At 35.3% G+C, this 21932-nt stretch overlaps 1 protein-coding gene across 4 annotated transcripts in view; it reads left to right on the forward strand.

Moving 5' to 3' along the window:
• The window catches only part of KIAA0825, a gene marked incomplete at both ends in the record, with an annotated part of 333803 nt that overhangs the window by 45743 nt on the left and 266128 nt on the right, over nt 1-21932 (forward strand). The window lies entirely within an intron of this gene.

The raw sequence follows: 21932 nt of genomic DNA on the forward strand, positions 1-21932 counted from the left end.
TTTCAATCAACAGAGAGTACATGTGATCAGTATATCTGATAAACTTGTCAATGCCTCTTTAGAGCAGGATTCCCCAACCTATTCAATTCAGACCCCCCTGCTTCGTTTCAAGTATCATCTTGATAAGACAGAGCTGTGTCACAGGCATCTGTGTATAGCCAGCTCAGTCTACAACTAATTTGTGCAGGAAAAAATTAAATCAGGAGGTAAATTATTTCATGATTGCTCATTCCCAACAGAGTTGGGCATCATTCTGAAGAAAATATCAAATAATTGGTTTCAGGCCGTGTCAGACACAGGCAATTCCCTTCTCTAATGGCTGTGTGTGGTAGCACCAGGCCTCAGGGGTCAGCAGAGAACTGGAAATAGCTTAGTGCCAGGCAGGCAATAGAGAGACAGAGCACATAGGAAATGAAGTGGCAATAAGTGCAATCCATAGGGGAAATGTGCTTCACTTGGAGTTTAATATATCGGTTCAGAATCTGGCAGGAAGCCATGCAACAATTGTTTACCTTTTTGTCAGCATCTGCATCTGTTCTGTTTTGTAAACAGCACTTAACTCTCAGTTGGTAAATGCTGGAATCAATAACAACTGTTAAGGGATTTCCTTACCCTCCCCCCATTTTTTTTTATTTTCTATAACAAATGCACACTACAAACAATGTTTGCCTTAGATTAACAAGGAACATACATTAACAGGGTCAAAGGGATTTGGTTGGGAACATTTTATAGCTTTTGGGTTTACAGTAATTATATCTGTGTGATTTGAATGTATTTTGTAACCTATCCAAATTAAACTGTTAAAAAAATGTTAGCAAGCAGTAATGAAGATGATTTTTTATAATTATCTTAAGTACTGTGTATAGAAAACTGCTGGCACTGTTTGTAATAATTTAGTTCTGTGCAATATTGTGTATTACAGCTGCTATGTAGAAATATTAAGTTGCCTTTTGCAGTTTTAGGAAATTAGTGATTATATCCAGCAGTACTAATTATTTTAAACATACAGTTATTAAAAAAAAATTACACACCACAGTGAGACATAAAAAAGGGTTGATCTGTGACTAGTGCCTATAAAACTAAATATATCATTAGTAAATGCAAAGGAAAGAATAACACTACTTCTAAGTTCACTGTCTTCAGGGACCAAGTAGATGAATGCTGTCATAAATGTAGGATTGTTACAATAGTTATGGCATCACTTAAAAGTGAATATCACCAAGATCAGAGGAACAAGTTATTGCTAATGGGATTTATACATGCATCTCCCCTCGCGCTGCTTGGAAAATTTACTCCTCAAAATTTCCCCATACACAATTGCCTAGTTGCCTTGATTTTACTTTATTAAACTACTTCATATCTGATTTAACCCAAATCTAATTTTGTTTTCATCTGCCATTACTTACATAATAACTCTTAAATCTTATGCTTTCCATTAATTTTTCTCAAATGTATAACTTCTTTGACTCTTTCATTGGACTAACATCAACCACAAATAAAATTTGGGTCATTTAGTCAAGATTTATTCTCTTTGTCTTTTTTCTTTCATCTGTCTAAGTGTTTGGTGTGGTGTTTTCAATCTTCTTAGCAATCATTTTCTCTATTTCACTTACCTAAATTTATTTTGGTCAATATTTTTGGATGGTTTGTCAAGTTTTTATTAAAAATTTAATTGTAAACAAGAATTCGAAAATGTGTAGCTTTCTCTTGAGACTAGAAGGTAACTTGACTTCATCTTCATTGTGCATACTATTAATTTTTTTGATGTTGTCACTGAGTATGCTATTGTATACATACAACCACAAGTTACATATACATTGTAAATTCATTGTTATCACAATATCTAGACCTTGTTGCTTTCATCTTATGAATCACAATCCAGATTTCATAAATTTGCACTTTAACTCATTTATTTGAATGGAGTATATCATGCCTTTGGCTTAAAAGCTAGAGAAGTTTTTTTTTAAGTGTAGGAAAACCAGCTTTATTAGTTCATTCCATCATGACATTTACATTATACAGTAAAAATAAAATAATATGTAACACTTTTAAATGCTCTGATTGTAAATACAAAAAAAATTTAATGGAAAGCTTTGTCCAGTTTAGAATCTGCCATTGAAAGTCATAGGCAAAACTATAAGCCAATTTTCACCTTTTATAATTACTTCCTTTACCAAAGGAAAAAAATGATCTTATGTTGCAAAATGCCTATACAAATTTAAGGAATATAAGAGTAAAAATCTCTAGCCTCCACTGTTTGTGCTTTAAATCTGCTTGATGGATATTAAAATCCTTTAAATCTGCTTGATGGATATTACTATCTCACTTTTGCAATTTCATGTTAAATATTTTAAGTCACACCCTAACCTTTTAGTATACAAATTTATAACTTATAAATGACATTGTCATACCAAGGTTAAATGCTCTAAGTTTTATTGTTCCTAAAGTGGCTGCCCTGCATTGATTTTAGCATTGACATTAGCAATAGCTAGCAGAGCTTGAAAAATTGTGATTATTTTGTCCTAATGGAATTTTTGAGGCATTCATGGTGGGGATGGGTATTGTCTCTGAAAAATTAGCTAATTTTTAAAAACTGTTATAGGGAGCTCTTTATTGTATTAGGTGAAAAGAAAAATATTCCCTAACAAAGGTAGAATTATATGCTAATGAGTAGATTGAAAATTGTACAGTAATAGAGTATCTGCAGTATTTTAACACTGTCAAAAAAGCTATCTGGGGACAATAAGTCAACAAACTGATTGATAATAACTAATTGCTGTTCAGACCCTGCAGAAGTAATATTAAATATCATCAGGTCACCCAACACTATAGCAAAGTTTCAGAACTGAAATCTTATAACAATAAAATTTGAATTTTTGCTAATTTTTTATTGTATAATATATCTTATACAAGAACACTTATAATTAATCAGAGCATTTCCTTTCAGAATTTGAAGTCTATTCAGTTACAATTCTATTTGCTTGGTTTTTTACTTAATATAAATCTTTGAAAAACAGATAGTTCTGACCCTTTTATACTACTTTTTTAGATTTAGTCTTAACAGTTGTCTTTTAAGATATTTAAGTTGATACCTTCATGAAATAAAGGGTTGAATATTGAGATTAAATGTTTTTAATATTACTTGAACATAATTCTAAATGTTATCTTTGATTTGTAATAAATATAAGACAGTTATAAAAAGTTATAAATATAAGACAGTTATAAAATCCATTTATATGGTTTTGTGATTTTACCAGGAAAGTATAGATTTGTACCTTTTAATAATTGGATAAAATTTAGCCTCCATGTTAATTCACTCATAAAAATAAGATGGTCATCTCATATCACTTTGGAATTTGTGAGGCACTCATGGTGGGGATGGGTATTGTCGCTGAAAAATTAGCTAATTTAAAAAAACTGTTATTGGGAGCTCTTTATTGTATTAGGTGAAAGGAAAAATATTCCCTAACAAAGGTAGACTTATATGCTAATAAGTAGATTGAAAATTGTACAGTAATAGAGTATCTGCAGTCATTTTGGAAAAGCTGGAAGTTTGGCTCTTCAAATAACTATAAATGCTGTAATTTGATCCTCTTGTGTGATATGAGTGAAGAAAGCAAACTCAGCTGGATAAGAGAGGGACTTCACAACTTTCATGTATGTGGATTGTCTATGTCCTTCTACACAGCTATTTGAAATGGCCCACAGGACAACCTTTCATTTCAATACAAATTTTTTTAATTCTTGCTCATACTTGCTTTTCCGTCACTTGGAGAAAAGCAACGAAAAACCTTAGAAAATACAACTTGATTTAAAATATTTTAAGGAGGGCCCCCCGGTGGCGCAGCGGTTGAGCGCTGGGTTGCGAAGCTGCCCGCAGCCTCTGTAGCGCCGGTTCGATCCCCGGCTGCTCCCCGGCCACTGGAGAAGGGTCCCACATGGCGCGCAGACCTCTCCTGCCGCCCGCTGCCCCCCTCAGCAGTGTACTTCGGTCCTTCTGCCTGTTCTGCTCCCGGCTCTGGCGCTGGTGAATTCTCTCACCCTCCCGCGCTTCTGACTGTAAACAAAACAAACAAATAAATAAATAAATAAAACATGCCTCTATAAAAAAAATAAATAAATAAAATATTTTAAGGACTCTGATAATGCTCTCTATCATTTCTTCAAATTAGAGCAACTTACAAACTGATCTAATTGTAAATTAGGTTCCTTTGAATTTCAGGTACATGTTTACAATCATAATCTTTGATAATAGACTAGAATCAGGCATATCCCACAACATGCCCTTGTAGAGTCATGGCGCTTTCACTGGCACTGGGAAGCCTGGTCCCCTAGATATCTAGCTCCCTGGAAGATGCTAAAGGGGGGAAAATTAGAGTAGATTCTTCCATATTAGGAAGATTCCCATAGTTCCATTTCAAGTGGCAGTTTTTTCTGCCTAAACCTTGAGAAGAAAGCAGAGAAATTCTTGAATTAGTCTTCTTGAAAGGCAATAGGGGAGAAATACTTAGAATGAGCAAGAATTTGAGGCAAGGATGAAACTGTCAGATAATGAAGAAGCAGTGTGCAAGGTGTGGGAAGAGCTGAAGTAAAGATGAGGTATTTTTGTTGACAACATGAAATCGAGGTGAAGACAAGCTTCCTGATTTATGAAACAGTGGGGTGTCCCTAGGTTCTTCCCATTAAGAGAAGAAAATTAAATTCTATGTTCATGAGTGAGAAGGTAGGAGGGAGGTAGCTCACTACCTAAAATAAATGCTAGGAGTGTTTCTGGAGCCCTGGTTTGTTTTTGCTTTTTTCAGAAATGCTATAAATTTTTGATAAAAATGAAAGCTTTCTGAAAACCTTGAATATGTTTCCTCATACGAGCAAGGGAGAAGAAATGATAAAATTGAGATTGTTTAACATTTATGAAATTGTTATGGAAAACCTATTCACCAGTTAGGAGATTGGAAAAGAGGGCCTGGATTTACATCTGGGAAGAAAGAGAAAAACTGAGATTTTGAAATTACAATATTTTTTACTTTTTGTATAGTTTTTAGTGCACCACTAAACAAGCAGAGTTATATTAAATTATGTTCCATAAGCTTTATGAGTTTGAAAATTTTTATAGGGCACATATGTAGGTTTTGTGATAACAAAGATTTAAGATCTGAAAATAAAGTGAAATGAAATGAAAATAAAGTGATTCACTGCTAAAACTGCATTTGGCTAGGAATGTTCTTACTAAAATATATCAGAGTAATTTTCATTATAAAAAATTAAATATCAAATATATATTAAGGAAAAAGTCAGTCCTTCCATGTTCTACCCTCCAATTCTAATCTTTAGGTTCATGACTCTTATTCACACTGTGTGGAGTATTCTAGAAGTTTTATTATATGCATATAAGACTATACATATTTGCATTTTAAGGGGTTCAAATTAGATATACTCTTCTGCAATGTGCTTTTTTTCACTTAATATTGCATGACCACCTCCCATGTCAATGCAATCTGGACTGACATTCTCTTCAGCAGAGCCAAAATATTTCATAAAATAGACCTAACATAGTTTAAATTGATCTTATTAGATTGTTGATTCACTGGATCTAGGAAAATCCTAAATTTTTTCTTCCTAAAAGCAATGCATCCCCATTGTTATATACACATACATTTACCTACATGTGTATATATGTATGCACATACTTAAAGTGTATATTGTAAAAAGTTTTAGGCTTGTTTTACCTTCCCTACTACCCTGAGGTGATCTGTTACTGATTTGCATACATGTACATGTGCCTGTATCTAGATTTTACAAATTCCTCTGCAATAGATTTTTTTTAACTTAATATCATGGTCATCTTTTGTGTCTGTACAAAATTATTATTATTTCACCTTAAATCCATCGTATTGTATGAGTCTATCAATATTTAACTAGCCAACTCTTATTGGTCAATATAGTGTTTTCCTAGTTTCATTTCCCTTTTTTTGAAATATATAACAAAAGTACAAAATTTATTTTTTTAAATATATGATTGTAATATTGTGATCTATAAGAAATATATTTTTTTATCATTCAAGTGACCAAAATACATTTTTCATGTATATTTTGTCTTTTTGCCAATGTAGTTGGCTTACAGCTCTCAAAACCCTTTGAATTTCCCAAGTGATAAAAGCAATGGGAGCAATCTTTGTCACATTTAGTTAATTGATTAATATATTTATTTTAATTGAGATATTGTTTGGATCCCCCACCAGGTATTGCCACTACAATGCACCCACCACCAAATCACCCACAGTCTACCAAGATAGTCCTTGTACCTCCTTCTCTCTTTGTTCTTAACCCCTCTCCACTCTCTCTTCTCTCTGGGTTCTTCAGTTCTATAGTCAGCTTTTAAGTGTTTGTTTTTGCAGCTTGTCTTTATCTGATTTTTTAGTTTTGTTGTTCAATATTCCACATATTAGCGACACCATACAGTACTTACCTTTCTCCTTCTGACTTATCTCACTAGGCATTATCCCTCCCAGCTCCACAATTTGCTGCATATGGGATGAGTTTTTTTGATTGCTGAGTAATATTTCATTGTGTGTATATCCACTACATCCTAGTTTCTTTACTTTGTATCCTTGTTTATCTTTGAATAAACAAGATATTCCTAGATATTCCTGGGCCAAAGAGTAAGCTAATGTAACCTTTAATGTGTAAATTCAAATTGTCCCCCCAAAACAAAATACTCACAGGCTTTTGCCATAATCATTAATTATGATTTTTTTTAAAATATTAAAATTCCTGTGCTTGCCTGCCTCCTTCTGGATTATCAGAGCTACTGCTGTCTCATTAGCTATCCTCCCCTTGCTGCAAAACACAGGCCTGGCCTGGCTAAGGGGAGGGGTGAAGAAGGGACACTTCATGCCCAATGTCTCATAACTGCTAGGAGTTTTGGAGTCAGACAGTTGGTTTTGTGTTCCAGTTTTGCCACTCAGCAGTTATATGGCCTTGGATGGTTCATTATCTTCTGTGAAGTCATTTAATCTGCAAGACGGAGATGATAATAAAACCTACCTCATAGTGTCTAAATATTAATAGAGATATTAATTAGGTATCAGACACAAGCTAAGCACTTTTTATTATTTAAAACATTTGTGTGTGTGTATATATATATATATAGTGTTAAAACTGACAAGTTAACTTTGCATCATACATTAAAATGGTGTTCCTAAATGTCAATATATGACAGGGTTGCATATTTGTTGTTTTCAAATCACTTTCTCATTGAATATTTTATCATTAAAAGGCTCTGTATAATGTTCTCTGGACATGCCATAGTAACTTCAGTTGAAAACAATAGTAATGAAATATAACTAATTTTTCATGCAGTAACATCGGTTTACATCATTGTGTATGTTTTAGAAGTATAGGATCTCCCCCTACAGGTATTGTTACCACACCCCACTCACCAAAACACTCATATTCCTCCACCACAGTTCATTGTGCTCTCTCTACACCTTGTGTTAGTTCTTCCGCGCTTCTATCAATAGCAGCCTCAGTTCTACAGTCAGCTTTCTAGGACTAGTTCTAAATTTGTCTTTGATCCTTTGTTTGGTTTCTCTATATTCTACATATAAGTGACATCATCTGGTATTTAGAAATAAGGCTAAATTAAAATAATAGATGTATCTGGAGATTGCCTTTATCTTCATGGCTCAGGCCCTTGCTGTGTGTGAGTGACTGCCTGATCTAGCTCCAGCTGTGACCCCACCCTAGAGCTTTGTACTTAAATGTTCAACGGGCACTCCAAACACAGCATGGAGAAACCAAACTCCTCATCATTCCCCTGATCCCTGTTTCTTTGCCCCAATCCAAGTCAGTGCAATAAACACTGACTTACCAAGATTTACCAAGATGCTTTATTTTGTTTTACTACCTAAATATTTTCAAGTCTGTCTCCTCTCCATCCCTGCCATTAAGGCCCAGTTTAGGTCTCTGTCTTTCTCATTTAGACTGTTAAAATAGTTTTGATTTTTTTTTTTAAGATTTATTTATTTATACAAGAACCGAGGTACAGGCCAGATGCTCAGGAGGGTGAGAGGATTCACCAGAGACACAGCAGGTAACAGAACAGGCAGACTGACGAAATACGCTGCTGAGGGGAGCAGCAGGTGAGACAGGAGAGGTCTGCTCGCCATGTGGGACCCTCGCCAGCCGGCCAGGATAGAACCAGCGCCTCAGAGGCTGCGGACAGCTTCACAGTGTGGTACTCAACCGCCTGCGCCACCAGGAGAGGCCCAAAATAGTTTTGAATTTTAAGTGGATTCTTTACCCTTATTCTTCTTTTGCTCTAAAGCATCTGCTAAGAGCATACCACTCCATTTAAAAGTTCCTTAGTGCCTCCTTAAGCAGAAAGCCGCAGTCGCTTAGTATTGAAAACTAAGTTTTCCTTGACCTAGCTCCTGCCTCCTCCATCCGTACCTCATGCCTCTTCCCTTCTCATATTTTTCATTCTCTACTAACACTGAACTGATCGTTGTCTGACACCTCTTTACCATCTCCCTCCTGTTCTTTGCCTAATTCTCATTGAACTGAGAGTTTATATGTTATTTCTTCCAGGAAGCTTCTCTGTGCGAGAGTCCCTAATCCACGTTCCACAGCATCTCCATATGCCTTTCTCAGAGCCCTTAGCATAGTCTATTAAAATATCTAATTAGGGTTATGTCTCCCCATATGGACACTTAAGCACTCAAGGGAAAGTATTATTTATTTTCCCCAACACCCAAATCCACTGACTAATACACACCAGGGGTTCAATGAATATTTTTTTAACTGAATCACTTTGTTGAAATAAATCAGTATCTTGAAGGTGCAATGTAAGTAGCCAATTAATTAACTTATTATTGAGCCCCTACCATGTAAAAAATAGTCTGCTAAAATTAATGGGGATTCTTAAAACTACAAAGATTTTCCCATCTAGATTGAGAAATAAAGAATGAATATATAAAATACTGCTGGGAGTTATACAGACAAGTAGTTGCGGGGTTCTGAGAAGGTAGTTCTAACAGGCAGAGAGAAGTCGCTTATAACTTCTTTCCAGGTGACCCAGATAAAATGGAACCATGCTGGTTGCAGGATGGGCAGGATCTGGGAAAGCGGACACCGGGAAGACAGAAACAACAGTATTCATGTTCAGATGCTTTCCTATCCCTTAGTGCAAAGTTGGGCATGCATACAAAATGAAGCGTTTATTTGGGAGATTCAATAGAAAGAAATCTGAGTTTTGTTTCTCAGGTCTTCTGACATCTCCTTTCTCATCATTCACCCCTGAGAATGCTGACAAGATGCCTTATTCTGTAGCTCAGTCCTACTCTCTAGTGCCTACCCACACCCCCTGCTCAACTCTAGAGACATAATATTTCTTTTGAAAAAACTGGGGCCTCCCAGTGGTGCAGAGGGTTGAGCATAGCACTGTGAAGCTGTCCGCAGCCTCTGCAGCATGGGTTCGATTCCCAGCCAGCCAGGGAGGAATCCACAAGGCGCAGCAGACCTCTCTTGCCTCGCCCGCTGCTCCCCTCAGCAGTGTCCTTGGTACGTCTGCTGGTTCTGCTCCCCCCTCTGTCTCTGGTGAAATCTCTCACCCTCCCACGCCTCTGACTGTACCCCAGTTCTTGTATAAATAAATAAATCTTAAAAAAAAAAACAACACTGAACTTTGAAACCAATTTAAAGCCTAATTTGATTTGGTATTTTCAAGTGACTTCAAATATAGGAGGTGGAAAAAAAAAACAATGCAAAAAAAAATGCATCTAGCACCATATTTAATTATTTATGAAGTAATTTGTATAGGACTTTAAGTACATTAGGAATTCAAAGAAGAGTTATTCTAGCATAAAGAGGAGCAAGCTAGAACACCATCATGAAAGATTTGGACTTGAATTTGGCCTTGAAGGATGAGTACATTTGCACAGGCAGAGGGAAAAAGGAAGTGTTTCCCCTGTAATTCAGACAATAGCATCAGGAGAGATTACTGTAGCTTCTTGGAGATAATAAATACAGCATATAAGAGCGGTTCTATATGTGACTGACAAAGACAGTAGCCAAGATTGCAAATAAAGCCTTAGTTCTTTTATTCCTCATCTCTACTCTTATGCAAAAAGGGGAGAGGCATTTTTTTTCCTTTGTCTAATGCACAGTTTATCTTATTTTGTTGAGGGAACATTCATTTACAACACTGTATAGGCTTCAGGGGCTCAGTTTCTCACCTCACCAACTGTATATATATCACGCCACACCCACAATGTCACCATCTGCTACCCACCAATCAGCCACCTCTGGGAGGGGCATTTATTAAAGAAGAATGTGGTGATTCACACAATAGAAAAAGGCTGAACAATCAAATCTCTGGAAGGATAGGAATTGGAGGATTTCTGGAGACCTGAGCAACTAGAACTTAACTTTCTAGCTGTATTTCATTTGTTGTCTATGTGATGACTATTTTCAGATCAGTTTCTCTATTCAATAGGGTATGCGCCCCCTGGCAACTTGTGCTCACATTCTCACAGTTTCCATGGTACCTTAGTTCAAAAAACCTCAAGGATCTGATTGGCCAAGGTTGTTACCCAAAGGGGGAGAAGAGTGGAAGTTGGGGTGGGGGAGGGGATGACAAAACCTAAGGAATAAATGGTTAACTGAATAATGTGTCACTTAGCACATTACAGACTTACAAAAACCAATCTACGGCATTTTAATTATTTGTGGTTATTGTTAAATGTTTTTGAGCAGAAAAGTAACTTGAGAGGAATGTTTAAAAAATACAACTTGTTCAACGATGTGTGAGACTACCTGAATGAGAAGGACATAAGGAAACCACTAGAAGATCTTGCCCCTCATGTGGAAAATTCAAGTGTGAATTTTGATGAGAGTTTATTCGTGGCGTAGCCTTAAAAATTGAGAACAGGATAGGTAGGTGGGAGAGGCAATAGAATAGTGGTTCTCGGTATGCAGTTTCCAAATCAGCTGCCATACCATTACAAGGAAAATGTTAGAAATCTAACTTCTCAGGCTTCCCTGGTGGCGCAAGGGGTTAAGCATCGCAGTTTGAACCCCAGCCAGCCAGGGAGAAACCCATATGGCGAAGCAGACCTCTCCTGTCTCACCCACTGCTCCCCTCAGCGGTGTATTTCAGTCAATCTGCCAGTTCTGTTTCCCACTCTGTCTCTGGTGGATCATCTCACCCTCCTGCATCTCTGGCCTGTACCCCAGCTCTTGTATGCATAAATAAATAAATCTTTTAAAAAATTATAAAAAAAAGAAATCTAACTTCTCAGGCTCTACCACAGACTCATAGAGTCAGAAACATTGGCAGCAGTCTGGGAGTAGGATCAAAACAGGGGTAAGAAGAGCACAAGGGACTATGGTGATGGTGCACAGGTGAATTGATAGTGGGAATTTTGTGGGAACTATAACTGAGATGAGAAAGCATACATTGTAAAAAAAATATGAAGAATGATGTAAAAATATTTTAAAAAATAATAATAATAAAATAGAAATTAAAAAAAACAGCTCTTCAGGTGATGCTGATGTCTGCTAATATCACACATTTTTAAAGCTACTTATAAGCTTCCATTACCTTGAGCAATTTATTATTTATTTAGCCTCTTCATGCCTCAGGGGGTAAATGTTAATGCTTTTGTCACAGAGTTGAGAGGATTAACTTAAGTGTATGGAAAATATTATCATTGCTAGAATTTGCTAATGCAGGAAAGATACAAATAAAAGATAATTCCTGATTCTGGCTGAAGTGTGCATTGGCTCTTTTTGATGGCCAAAAGTCATCCATATTATTACAATATGGATCTTATAGATTCAAAATATTCATAGAAGTCACCTCCTGGCTACCATACTTTGTTCTTCAATTGAATTTTGTTGTCACTGGTATTTTTAAGAGTACATTCATTTTGTCCCTTAGTGATAAGTAACTTTACCTTCTCTGAGCCTCGGTTTCCTCATTATCATCTTGGTGAATGGTAGAAATAACATTCATAAAGTATTTTACCATAAAGTTTGCCATCATTAAAATGGTAGCTCTTAGTTACCCTGATTTATTTCCCTTTCATCATCTTACCTTCCTCCTTGTCCCTGCTCCCTTTGTTAACCATAGTTTCTCTCTTTGTGTGTCACTTTACCTGTGACTCTCTTGCATTATTCCTACTAGGGCCGAGGTTATCCTTCTCTGTAAAGGAATACACAGTTAATACCTTCAACTTTGGAGGTCATATAGTCCCTGTCTCTGCTACCCAATCCTGCTATTGTTGCCCCAAGCAGCCACAGACAAATGTGTCAGCATGACTGTGTTCCACTGAAACTTTATTTGTGGATTCCGAGATTTAAATTGGGTGTCATTTTTACATATCAGGAAACAACATCTTTTTGTTTTTCCCCCACCCATGAACAAAGGGGAAAAGCCCATTTAGCTAAGATCATACCAAGATAGGCTGTGGGCCCAATTTGTTGCACAAGTGATTAAGTGCTGACTCTTTTTGAAGGGGGGAGGGGTGTCTCTCTCCTAGCCTTTCTCTCTTCCATTCTATCTACCCATTTCTTCATTATTCTTCTTCACAACCCCGCCACCAACAATACTGGACCAAAGCAAATGAATTCCAAAATTATGTGTATATTGAAGAAATTTTTTGTTTTTATTATAAAAGTCAAGTACATGCAAGATTTGTTTATATGCTAAAAAAAAAAGTGAAACTGAGTCCAGTTGTTTAGTTCTTCCTATGTTTTCAATTCACTTTTTTTTTTTTGCAATTAAACAAAAGTGTTTCTATGACATAGAACAGAACAGAACAGAGCCCCATAGTACCATTCATATCCATATAGGATGGCAATCAACTCCTGATAATCTCCCGTTATTTTATCCACAGACTTGTCTTAACTCTGAATTTCTCTTAAGTGTTAAACCTAGTAACTTCTATCTTGCCTGAACTTAAATAGTTAAAGAGAGAATTTTACTCAGAAGAGACAAGGTTAGCCACAGGAACTGATAGTGACTTGGCATAAGGTGTGGTCCCTCCCCATTCCCCCATTCTGGTTTCAGGTCTCACTCTGAACTTCTTTCCTGTCTGTCACCCCAAATGGTGTATGACAAGTGGGCCAGTGTGTTGTAGGCACAAGGCAAATCTTTGTTGAATTAGCAAGTGAAACCCACATAAAGATGCTTTTTGTAGATCATAGGCTATTTGAGGAAAGAGAGTGTAGGAGATGATATCCACCACCAAGGCGTTCCAAAGTCATATTTGCACTTTGAAGGAAATATGACTTTTCCTTTTATGGCTGAATAACTATGTCTTAGGTGAGGAAGGTAGCTAAAAGGGTAAAGTGTCCTAAGAAATTCGCTCTACAAGGTGCTATCACAGTCGGGAAATGACCTTCGTAAGTTTAAGGTCTGCTCTGCTCTCTGTTACAATAATGAACTCATGAGCACAACTTTCTGGGTGGGTTTAAGAGATTGCTGGGTCGGTATAAAGATCACCATGGAGATCTTTATCATATTAATTTTAACATGTACTCGTAGGCATTATAATTTTCCTTACTCATTAAAAAAATGTAGAGACTTTTGCTCTTTATTTTTCAGTATAAAAGAGGAAAATCTTCAATATGTTTTGAGAGGTTATGATTCAATTAGAAAAATATATTAGGAAGCACACTCAGCAGGTGTTTTAACTTAAATCTATCTTTTTGATGAAGGAATATTTTTATTCTAGTGCTAAATATTTTAAATTAATTTTAACATGTTATATTAAGAACTGATAGCATAACATCTCTTTCATAGCATATTTCTTTAAAAAATGAAATATTGATTCTCAGTTATAACCTTAGACAATAGTAAAAATGAATTGTTAACACCTATCCCTAGGTTAATTTTAGTCATGATAATAGAAAGTAACATGTGATAAGAGATGTAATTAACTCAACTGTAGCAAATTTGTGATCAAGAAAAAGATATTAGGGAGATTTTCATTAATAATAAGTCATTTGTATATAGTACTTAGAATTTAAACCCATTTCATTACACTAGAGATATCTTTTTATTAAGATGTTCCTGAAAGGGTCAGCATATCTAAGTATTAATTACTGGGAGGTAAACCAGTATAAAACACAAGTCAGCTGAGAAAATATTCAAAAATTTGCTCTGGATGCATTTCTCAATTTTGGCTGAATTCAAATGTAAGTCATCCTTTGATTAACATCTTTAATAGTAGCCACATCGTAAGTGAGATATTCTCTTTCAGGTTCTCGTTCAAAAAAAAAAAAAAATACAAGAGATAGAAAATAAGAGAGGGACATAAGAATTATGCCTTTAACAAATGAATAAGAAGTCCAATTCTTTTGCTAAAGTAATACTAACAGCTTTTGCCAAAGAAGATGGAATGGAGTGTGGGAGAATTTTGTTATCATTTATCAGAAAGTTTAGGTAACATCCAGTGGAGCCAATGTTGGCCTGGGAATCATAAAAGGGTAATGATAGAAGCAGTTTCTTTTCAGTTTTTCTTATTGACAAAAGGATAGCTTTAAGGTCAATCTATCTCAGCCCCTTTCAGCCAGGTTTCTCTTGGCACGTGAAATGAGGAGACACTTGTCATGTGGGCCCCTCCAAAGGGAACAGCAAACCTGGAGGGTTTGCCGATGAGGTCCTGGAGGGCTTTTGGTGAGTTGTGAGGATTTATTCCAATTCTGGTGGCTTTCTCTGCCCCTTTGCCTACCTGTCTTTACATAGTGGTTACTAATCCTGCCAATGGATACAAAAATAAGTTTAATAACTATCCTGATCCTGAACAATCAGAGAAAGAAAGTATGCAGAATGTAGATGCAGTGGATACTATCAATGCAATCTTTTCTAAGAGAATGTTTCTTTTTTTCTTTTCTTTTTTTTTTAATTTAAGTAACATATTATAATGTGAGTTTTAGGTGTACATCATTGAAAATCAATACATGTAGCAGTACATTTAGTTCACCACTGAAGGTCCTGTACCATTTAGTTGTCACATACCATTATCAAAGCAGTGGCCACTTAGTACTAATTTGTGTATTTAAGTTCTAGAAAGGATGGGTCATTAGTTTTCCTCAGTTTATCCCCTCAACTTATGCAGGGCTTATGTCATAGTAGGTAAGAAAGTTGTCTGTATAAATGTTTTGAGATCTTTAATATAAGGGAAGAGTGATAAGGACAATACAAGGTAGAATTTGGATGGAATCTATTGTTCCTGCAAAGGGAAATAGAAATGTGTAGGAATTATAGGTTTCCTTAGAAAGAGGGAGACCTATAAGGCACCTTCTTGATAAGTCAGACAGACCAAGACAAAGGGCCTTACCCGGATGGTCAAGAGGACCTGAGGGCCATAATGGATTTTGGTGCTTCTTGGAATTGTAAGTTCCATTGTAATTATAAGAAACTTTGTATTTATGAATACAGGTGCATAGATAGCATATCTTAGATTCTAAAAAAGATGGTGAACCCCCCGCCCCACCCACACACACACACAAATAAAACCAGTGTTTTAAAGGGTTGACATTAACAATGTAGTGAAAGGACTTGGAGTGGGGCTACCATTCAACTTTATGAAAATTTAAGCTTAGAGAGACTTTTAAATAACAGTAATATTTAAAATAGTTTACAGTGAAACAGTTCTCAGATGTGACGTTCATGGTTGTTTCTCCCCAAAATATTTCCTGTTCAAATGAAATACAATGATTAATTTTAAACTCACTTAATAAAAATAAAAACAAAACTAAGGAAGCATATTTATGTCTGGGGGAAAATCTAAGTCAAATGAATTAAAAGTAATTGGTTTTGTCTCTGGCAAACTGCAATATGTGTCATGAATTATTTGTTCAGATAGACACAATGATAAATTGTGGGACTACAATAATGTGGGGGAAAGATCTCTGCCTTTATAGAGATTAAAATTTCAGGAAACAGCTCCCAACAACAATTATATAGTGACATCCTAAGTGCTAAAATGAAGGTGAGTTGAGCAGGGTAAACAGTAAAAAGCAGGGAGAATAGGAAACTAAGCTGACCCTGTACCTGAAGTCAGGCTTCTCAGCGGAGATGGCAATAAACATCTAACATTATATAGCACTTACTTCCTCTTTGGAATGGTTCTAAGGCATTAGTTCAGTGAAACCTCGTACACCATTGAGGCACAGAAAAGCTGAGTATTAGTTCAGTCACATGATTAGTAGGGGACTGGGTAGGGCTTGAACTCAGGCCCTCTGGTACATAATTTCACCTGTTAGTCATTCTACTGTCACTATGAGTCATGCTGTCAGTAGTGGCACTGGAAATAGCACTAAGCCACATAGTAAAACATGGTGGGGAGTGGGTGTCAGGTAGGAAGAAAGTAGAGAAAGACAGAGAGAAGGAGAGTCATGTCCAGCTTCTAACAGTTAAATGTTTCCTTAATTCAAATTTAGATTCATTAATCTTTATCAGTCTCAGATTTCCCCATAATCCCTTCTCAGTCTCTCTCCATTAACAGGGATATGTCCACTTATCCGTGAAGTATTTAATTTCCACATATAGAGTTTGTGTCACGTTGCATTTTTGCTCAACTTCATTTATTCACTCAACTCATTTATTGACTCATTTAAAAAGTTTTACCCTGTCCCTTTTGGGTGGTCCACACAGAAGCTTCCTCAAAGGAGATAAAAAATGATCAATTCAGTTTTGAATACTAAGCTGGAAATATTCCTTGTCTTAGTTTTTTATTTCATGTGCTCTCTTAGTCATATAAATTGGAAAAATAAGTAAAAATCACAAAAAGAATGCTGGAGAAAAGGAAGAAAATAGCTTCAATTTCTTCTCAGTTTATGTAACAAAAAATAGCACCTGCAGCTGCTCTATGATTTTCTAGCTACTTATTAGGCTGAACTGACAAGTTTCTTTAAAATTTGGTGACTTGGTATTTGCATTCTCCTCTTTTCCCTGCAGTGTCCTGCATGGAAACCAGTGCCCAAGGAGTCACTGTGCCCCTTCCTTCAGGTCACAGGATACCCACGAGCTCTGAGGTGCCACTTGTGCTCAGGAAGTGACCTTGGTACTGGGAAAAGTACTGCTGATTATTGGTTCTTTTGTTGTCCCTGATGACTCTTACTGTAATATCGTTAGCAAAAAAAGTTCTCTTTGCTGGAACAAATATATTCCATTCGGATTATGTCATGAATTTCATCTGGAATAATGAGACTTTCAAAACCTTTTGTATGTCACCTCTTTTTTACATCACTTGTCTGGTGGCACTGAGAATACTCCTCCCTGAAAATGGATCCATTTACAGTCAATCATAGGGTAGCTAGTGTTCGTTTTTCTGGGGAAAACTAAATGTGCACCTTTTATCCCATTATACTGATCCACCAGCTTCAGGTTATCTGATTTTCTAGCTTCTCATTTTCTCCTATATCTTAATGCTATTACTGACAAGAATTCTGTTGCTAATGGTTTGGAAAGTAATATGTGTACTTTTAGCCACTACCAGCATTTTTATGTTTTGTCTGATTTAGCTGGACTTTGATATTTATTCCAAATGCCACATTGTTGTGGATCAAATGTGAGGAGCTCTTATGTCACTCAAGATCTATTTTCAATGTTTTAAAAATTGCTACAAGAGAATGGAGCTAATATTCTAACTATGAGTCATGAATCACTAAGTGGAAAACACCTCCAAGTTTATAGTCTTAAGTATTAAGTTTTTAGGAATATATTTTTATTGAGGTAACAGTAGTATAGTCATATTCTTTATGAATGATAAATATGATCTACGTATATATATGTAGGTAAACATATATATGCACAAAAAAAGAAGAGGAAGTGAAAGACTAATTTTAGAACACAAGTTCTATGAATAGCCATGCATATTTTTTCATGGTGAAATTTTTCTTCTAAATATAATTGTATTTTTTGTCCTCCCCTAGTGGTGCAGTGTTTGAGCACTGGGCTGCGAGGCTGCCCCACCGGTGAGGGTCCCACAAAACAAACAAACAAACAAACAAATAAATAAATAAATAAATAAATTGTATTTTTTTAAACACATAAAGACTGTATTTTAGAATCAATTGTTTAAGTATGCTCTAACACCCTTTTATGCACATTTTCTACAAATATATACCCTTTTGTGCACATTTTCTACATTAGAAATAATCTTCCAATCAATTTCTTCAAAATACTAAAGAATATCTATCTATCTATATAGCTATCTATCTTATTTATGTCTTCTGGATATTTATTGCTTTTGAAGAATGCATTTCAGGATAAGGTATAAAGCCTTGTCATTTCTGGGTTAAATCTAGTTATTTCTAGGACTCATGTAACTTCCAACATTTTTTAACCAATTTTTGTTTGTTTGTTTGTTTGTTTGTTTTGAGTACCTACTTTCTCGAAAGGATTATGCTGGGTTCTGGGATACTATGGTGAATAAACTGGATATAGTCTCTGTTTTCATGGAAATCATTTTACATCTGTGATGAATGTGCCTAAAGAACTCCAACTATTAGGTGTTTTAGTAGGAGGGTGTGGTTTTTTTTAATCCCCCAGAGCAAATGTGTAGGAAATGCTATTAGAAACTTCCTACAGGTGTTCTGTATTTCTTTCAGTCATTCAAAAATTTAGTAATTTTTTTGACCATAAGGTTTTACACAATGAACCTCTTTGGTGGAGCTGCTAAGACCAAAATCTAGGTTTTCTGGTGCCTTGAGAATGATTTTTGACATTCTAGTTTTTAACTAGAGTTCCTGGACACCCCAGGTAGTGATCTCAAATTTGTGTGCAGGAAACTGACCTGGGTCCTTGCTTAAGAGGGATCTTGAGATGCCGTGGGGATTTGCACTTTTAATAACACAAATGGTCCTGAAACTAGGCCTGAAAGAGAGCCCTGATGGACTTGAGATGGTTCTGTTTATCTTTGAAACTAAACACATATAGCATGTTTATTTTCAATGAGAAGGTATACAGGGATTTAGAAGACTTGTTCATTTCTCAAAGGGGTCTGCAGTATGCCATGATTAGGAACAGTAATCTATAGGTGGAAGAGAGAATACTGGTAAAATCAATCATGCAGTCAGCAAGAGGAACTCACAGTGAAAACAATTCACAATGAGAGGCAAGACTGTAATGTGGACATATGTACTCAAGTAGTACTGTAATCCTGAGTAGTGGCTTTTAAACAGTTGTTTTAAGGAAAAGTCCCAGAAGTTAATAGATGTGTTAATGAATGTGTTTATTGGTCAAAAAATTTGAGAAACAATAAGTTTTAAAAATCTTTACAATGTTACAAAAGTAAATAGAAAGATTTCACTATGCTAATATGCATTGTGAAACGCTTTGTAGCATATTTAGTATGTACTAATTCCAAAACCTATTTCATCATAGAACCCTTTTCAAGTGATTTTTTTGGTGAAATACCTTTTAGCAGAAGGACAAACATTAGTTCTTCAGTGCAGCATAGAAATAAGTAACTTTAATCATAATCTTGTCATGAAGGAAAAATTAAATTGTGTACTAAACAAATAATAGAAAAGCAGAGAATTTTACATTGCATTGTAGAAAGTTTTTATTAATATTATATATAGGGGGGCTGAGGGGGATATAAAATTACATTGAAATAAAACCCTCAACTCTAATTATTATCTGCATGGACTTATTCATTGGTATTTAATGGTAAATTAAAAATCTTCTTGCTCTAAAATAGAAATTAGGGCCTCCCTGGTGGTGCAAGGGGTTAAGACACAACCTATGATGCTATCCGCAGCCACTGCAGCATGAGTTTGAGCCCCTGCCAGGGAGTTACCCACATGGCACAGCAGACCTCTCCTAACTAACCCACTGCTCCCCTCAGCAGTGTATTTCAGTAGATCTGCCTGTTCTGCTCCCTACTCTATCTCTGGTGAATCCTCTCACCCCTCACACCTCTGGCCTGTACCCCAGATCTTATATGCATAAATAAATAAATCTTTAAAAAATAAAATAGGAATTAAATTTTTTCTCTATACTTTATTGGGATATAGAGAAATGTGTATTTCCTAAGAACTACAGAACTCATCCTATAATAAAACAAAAATCATTATTTCAGATATTTGATAACAATGTTTGATGACCAGCTAAGTATTGTTGCCTGTATATAAATACATATATGTTCAAATTTCTTGTAGGAAGATAGTCCCATTGAGATCAAATAAAAAATTAAATCAGATAAAAGCCAGATTGACTGAAAGAGCAAAGGAGAACCAGAGAAACTCTGATTGTATCTAGATAAAGTTTTCTGGAGAGTTGACTTGGAAGAGAGTGGCAAACAGAATCTTGAAAAGAGAAGAAAAGAGATTAATTTAATGAAGTCAAAAGGAATGGGAATTTCTACTGGAGGAACTTTTCCTAATTTGGATAATGGGAAGTGTCTAAGGGACAGAAAATGGAAGTGTTAAGGCAAATAGAAATCATGAGCTAAGGTGTGATGATTAAACACCAGCCCTGTAAGACATTGTGGGGAAAATAAGTCAAATTAATTCAGAAAATGTTATTTCATCTTTTATGTTTAATTATGCTTTAATTGGAGATTCACAAAATAAACTTATCACAGAATTATTTTCCCCATAGATTCAGAACCTCAGTACTCTTTGGAGAATACTGAGCTAATAGTGACAGGTAATAAAGACTACTAATTAATGGACCTCTACCATAATCACAGCTTCTTTGGGACAAAAATGATTAGATTTAGGTCACACATATTATTCTGTTCTCTTTCATTATTGAGCTATAAAGATTCATTGAATGGAAATAGATTCACCTTTTAATTCTGTTACATTTCTGGAATAGAAGACCCTTCTAAATCCAGGTTATGAAGTTAAAGATTTTCATGTAGAATCTCCAGACTCTATATAATTTTTAAACAAATAGTACTCTTAAATCATACTGCTTTGATTCTTAAGAATTGTGGGAGAGGGAGTGTTTTTTTGCTAACTTTGTAGAAGTTATAATTGAGCTACACAAAGCCTTCTGAAATATGTTAAATTATTAATATTATTTTAAAATTTTTAAATATGTCAAATTATTATTTAACATATTTAGTATTATTTAACATATTGAAATTATTATTTAAGTATTAAGTATTATTTAAATTATATGTCAAGTTATAGAGTGACATTTCCTCATAAAGAATTAGGAAGTGTTCTTAAATTCTTTGAGTATTTAATTTATAAACATTTTAGGTCCAAAAGGAACATCTTTAAGATTTGGAAGATTAAATTGACCTCCCCTCTCAACCCCTTTTACATGAGCAAAACTTGAATGAAATCAAACAGGCCAAATGAGACTCAAGCAACAAGTAAATGGGACTGTTATTTTCTCTTTTCATTTCGGGGTATGGTTTTTCTGGAAAAATCTTAGTTATATTCTGCCAGTACATTCTTATGTTCTCTGTATGCCTATGGAATAATGGTCAATGTGACTATGGTTGTTTATGTGCAGTTATTATCAATTTAGAAATGAAATTTTAAGTTGGTGGATAGTTCTCTATCCACAAAGACACCTTGACATTTTTGGTTGTCAGTGTTATAATTCTTGAATCTTCCTTCTAAATCCATGTGATAAAGATAATCTTTATCCAGTTATAAAGATATACATAGTACTCTTTAGTATTATTTTTCTCCAGCCACTCGGTGCTGACTTTATTATTAAGCTTAAAACACTTCTTAAATATATATTTTAAGAAGTGGCAATATAAAGAAAGATTCTTTAAATCCTTTAAAACGTGGTCAAAAGTGCTATTTGATAATGTCAACCTTATTCTTCAGATGCTTAAATCTCAGGTATTTGCTAGCCAATTAAAATGTCAATGTGGGGCAAGTTACGGGAGACTTTAAAAATAAAAGATTGCAAAATATATGATTTTACAACAATAAATAGCATT

The sequence above is a fragment of the Talpa europaea genome, assembly GCF_964194135.1.
Source record: "Talpa europaea genome assembly, chromosome: 5".
Classification (NCBI taxonomy): Eukaryota; Metazoa; Chordata; class Mammalia; order Eulipotyphla; family Talpidae; genus Talpa; species Talpa europaea.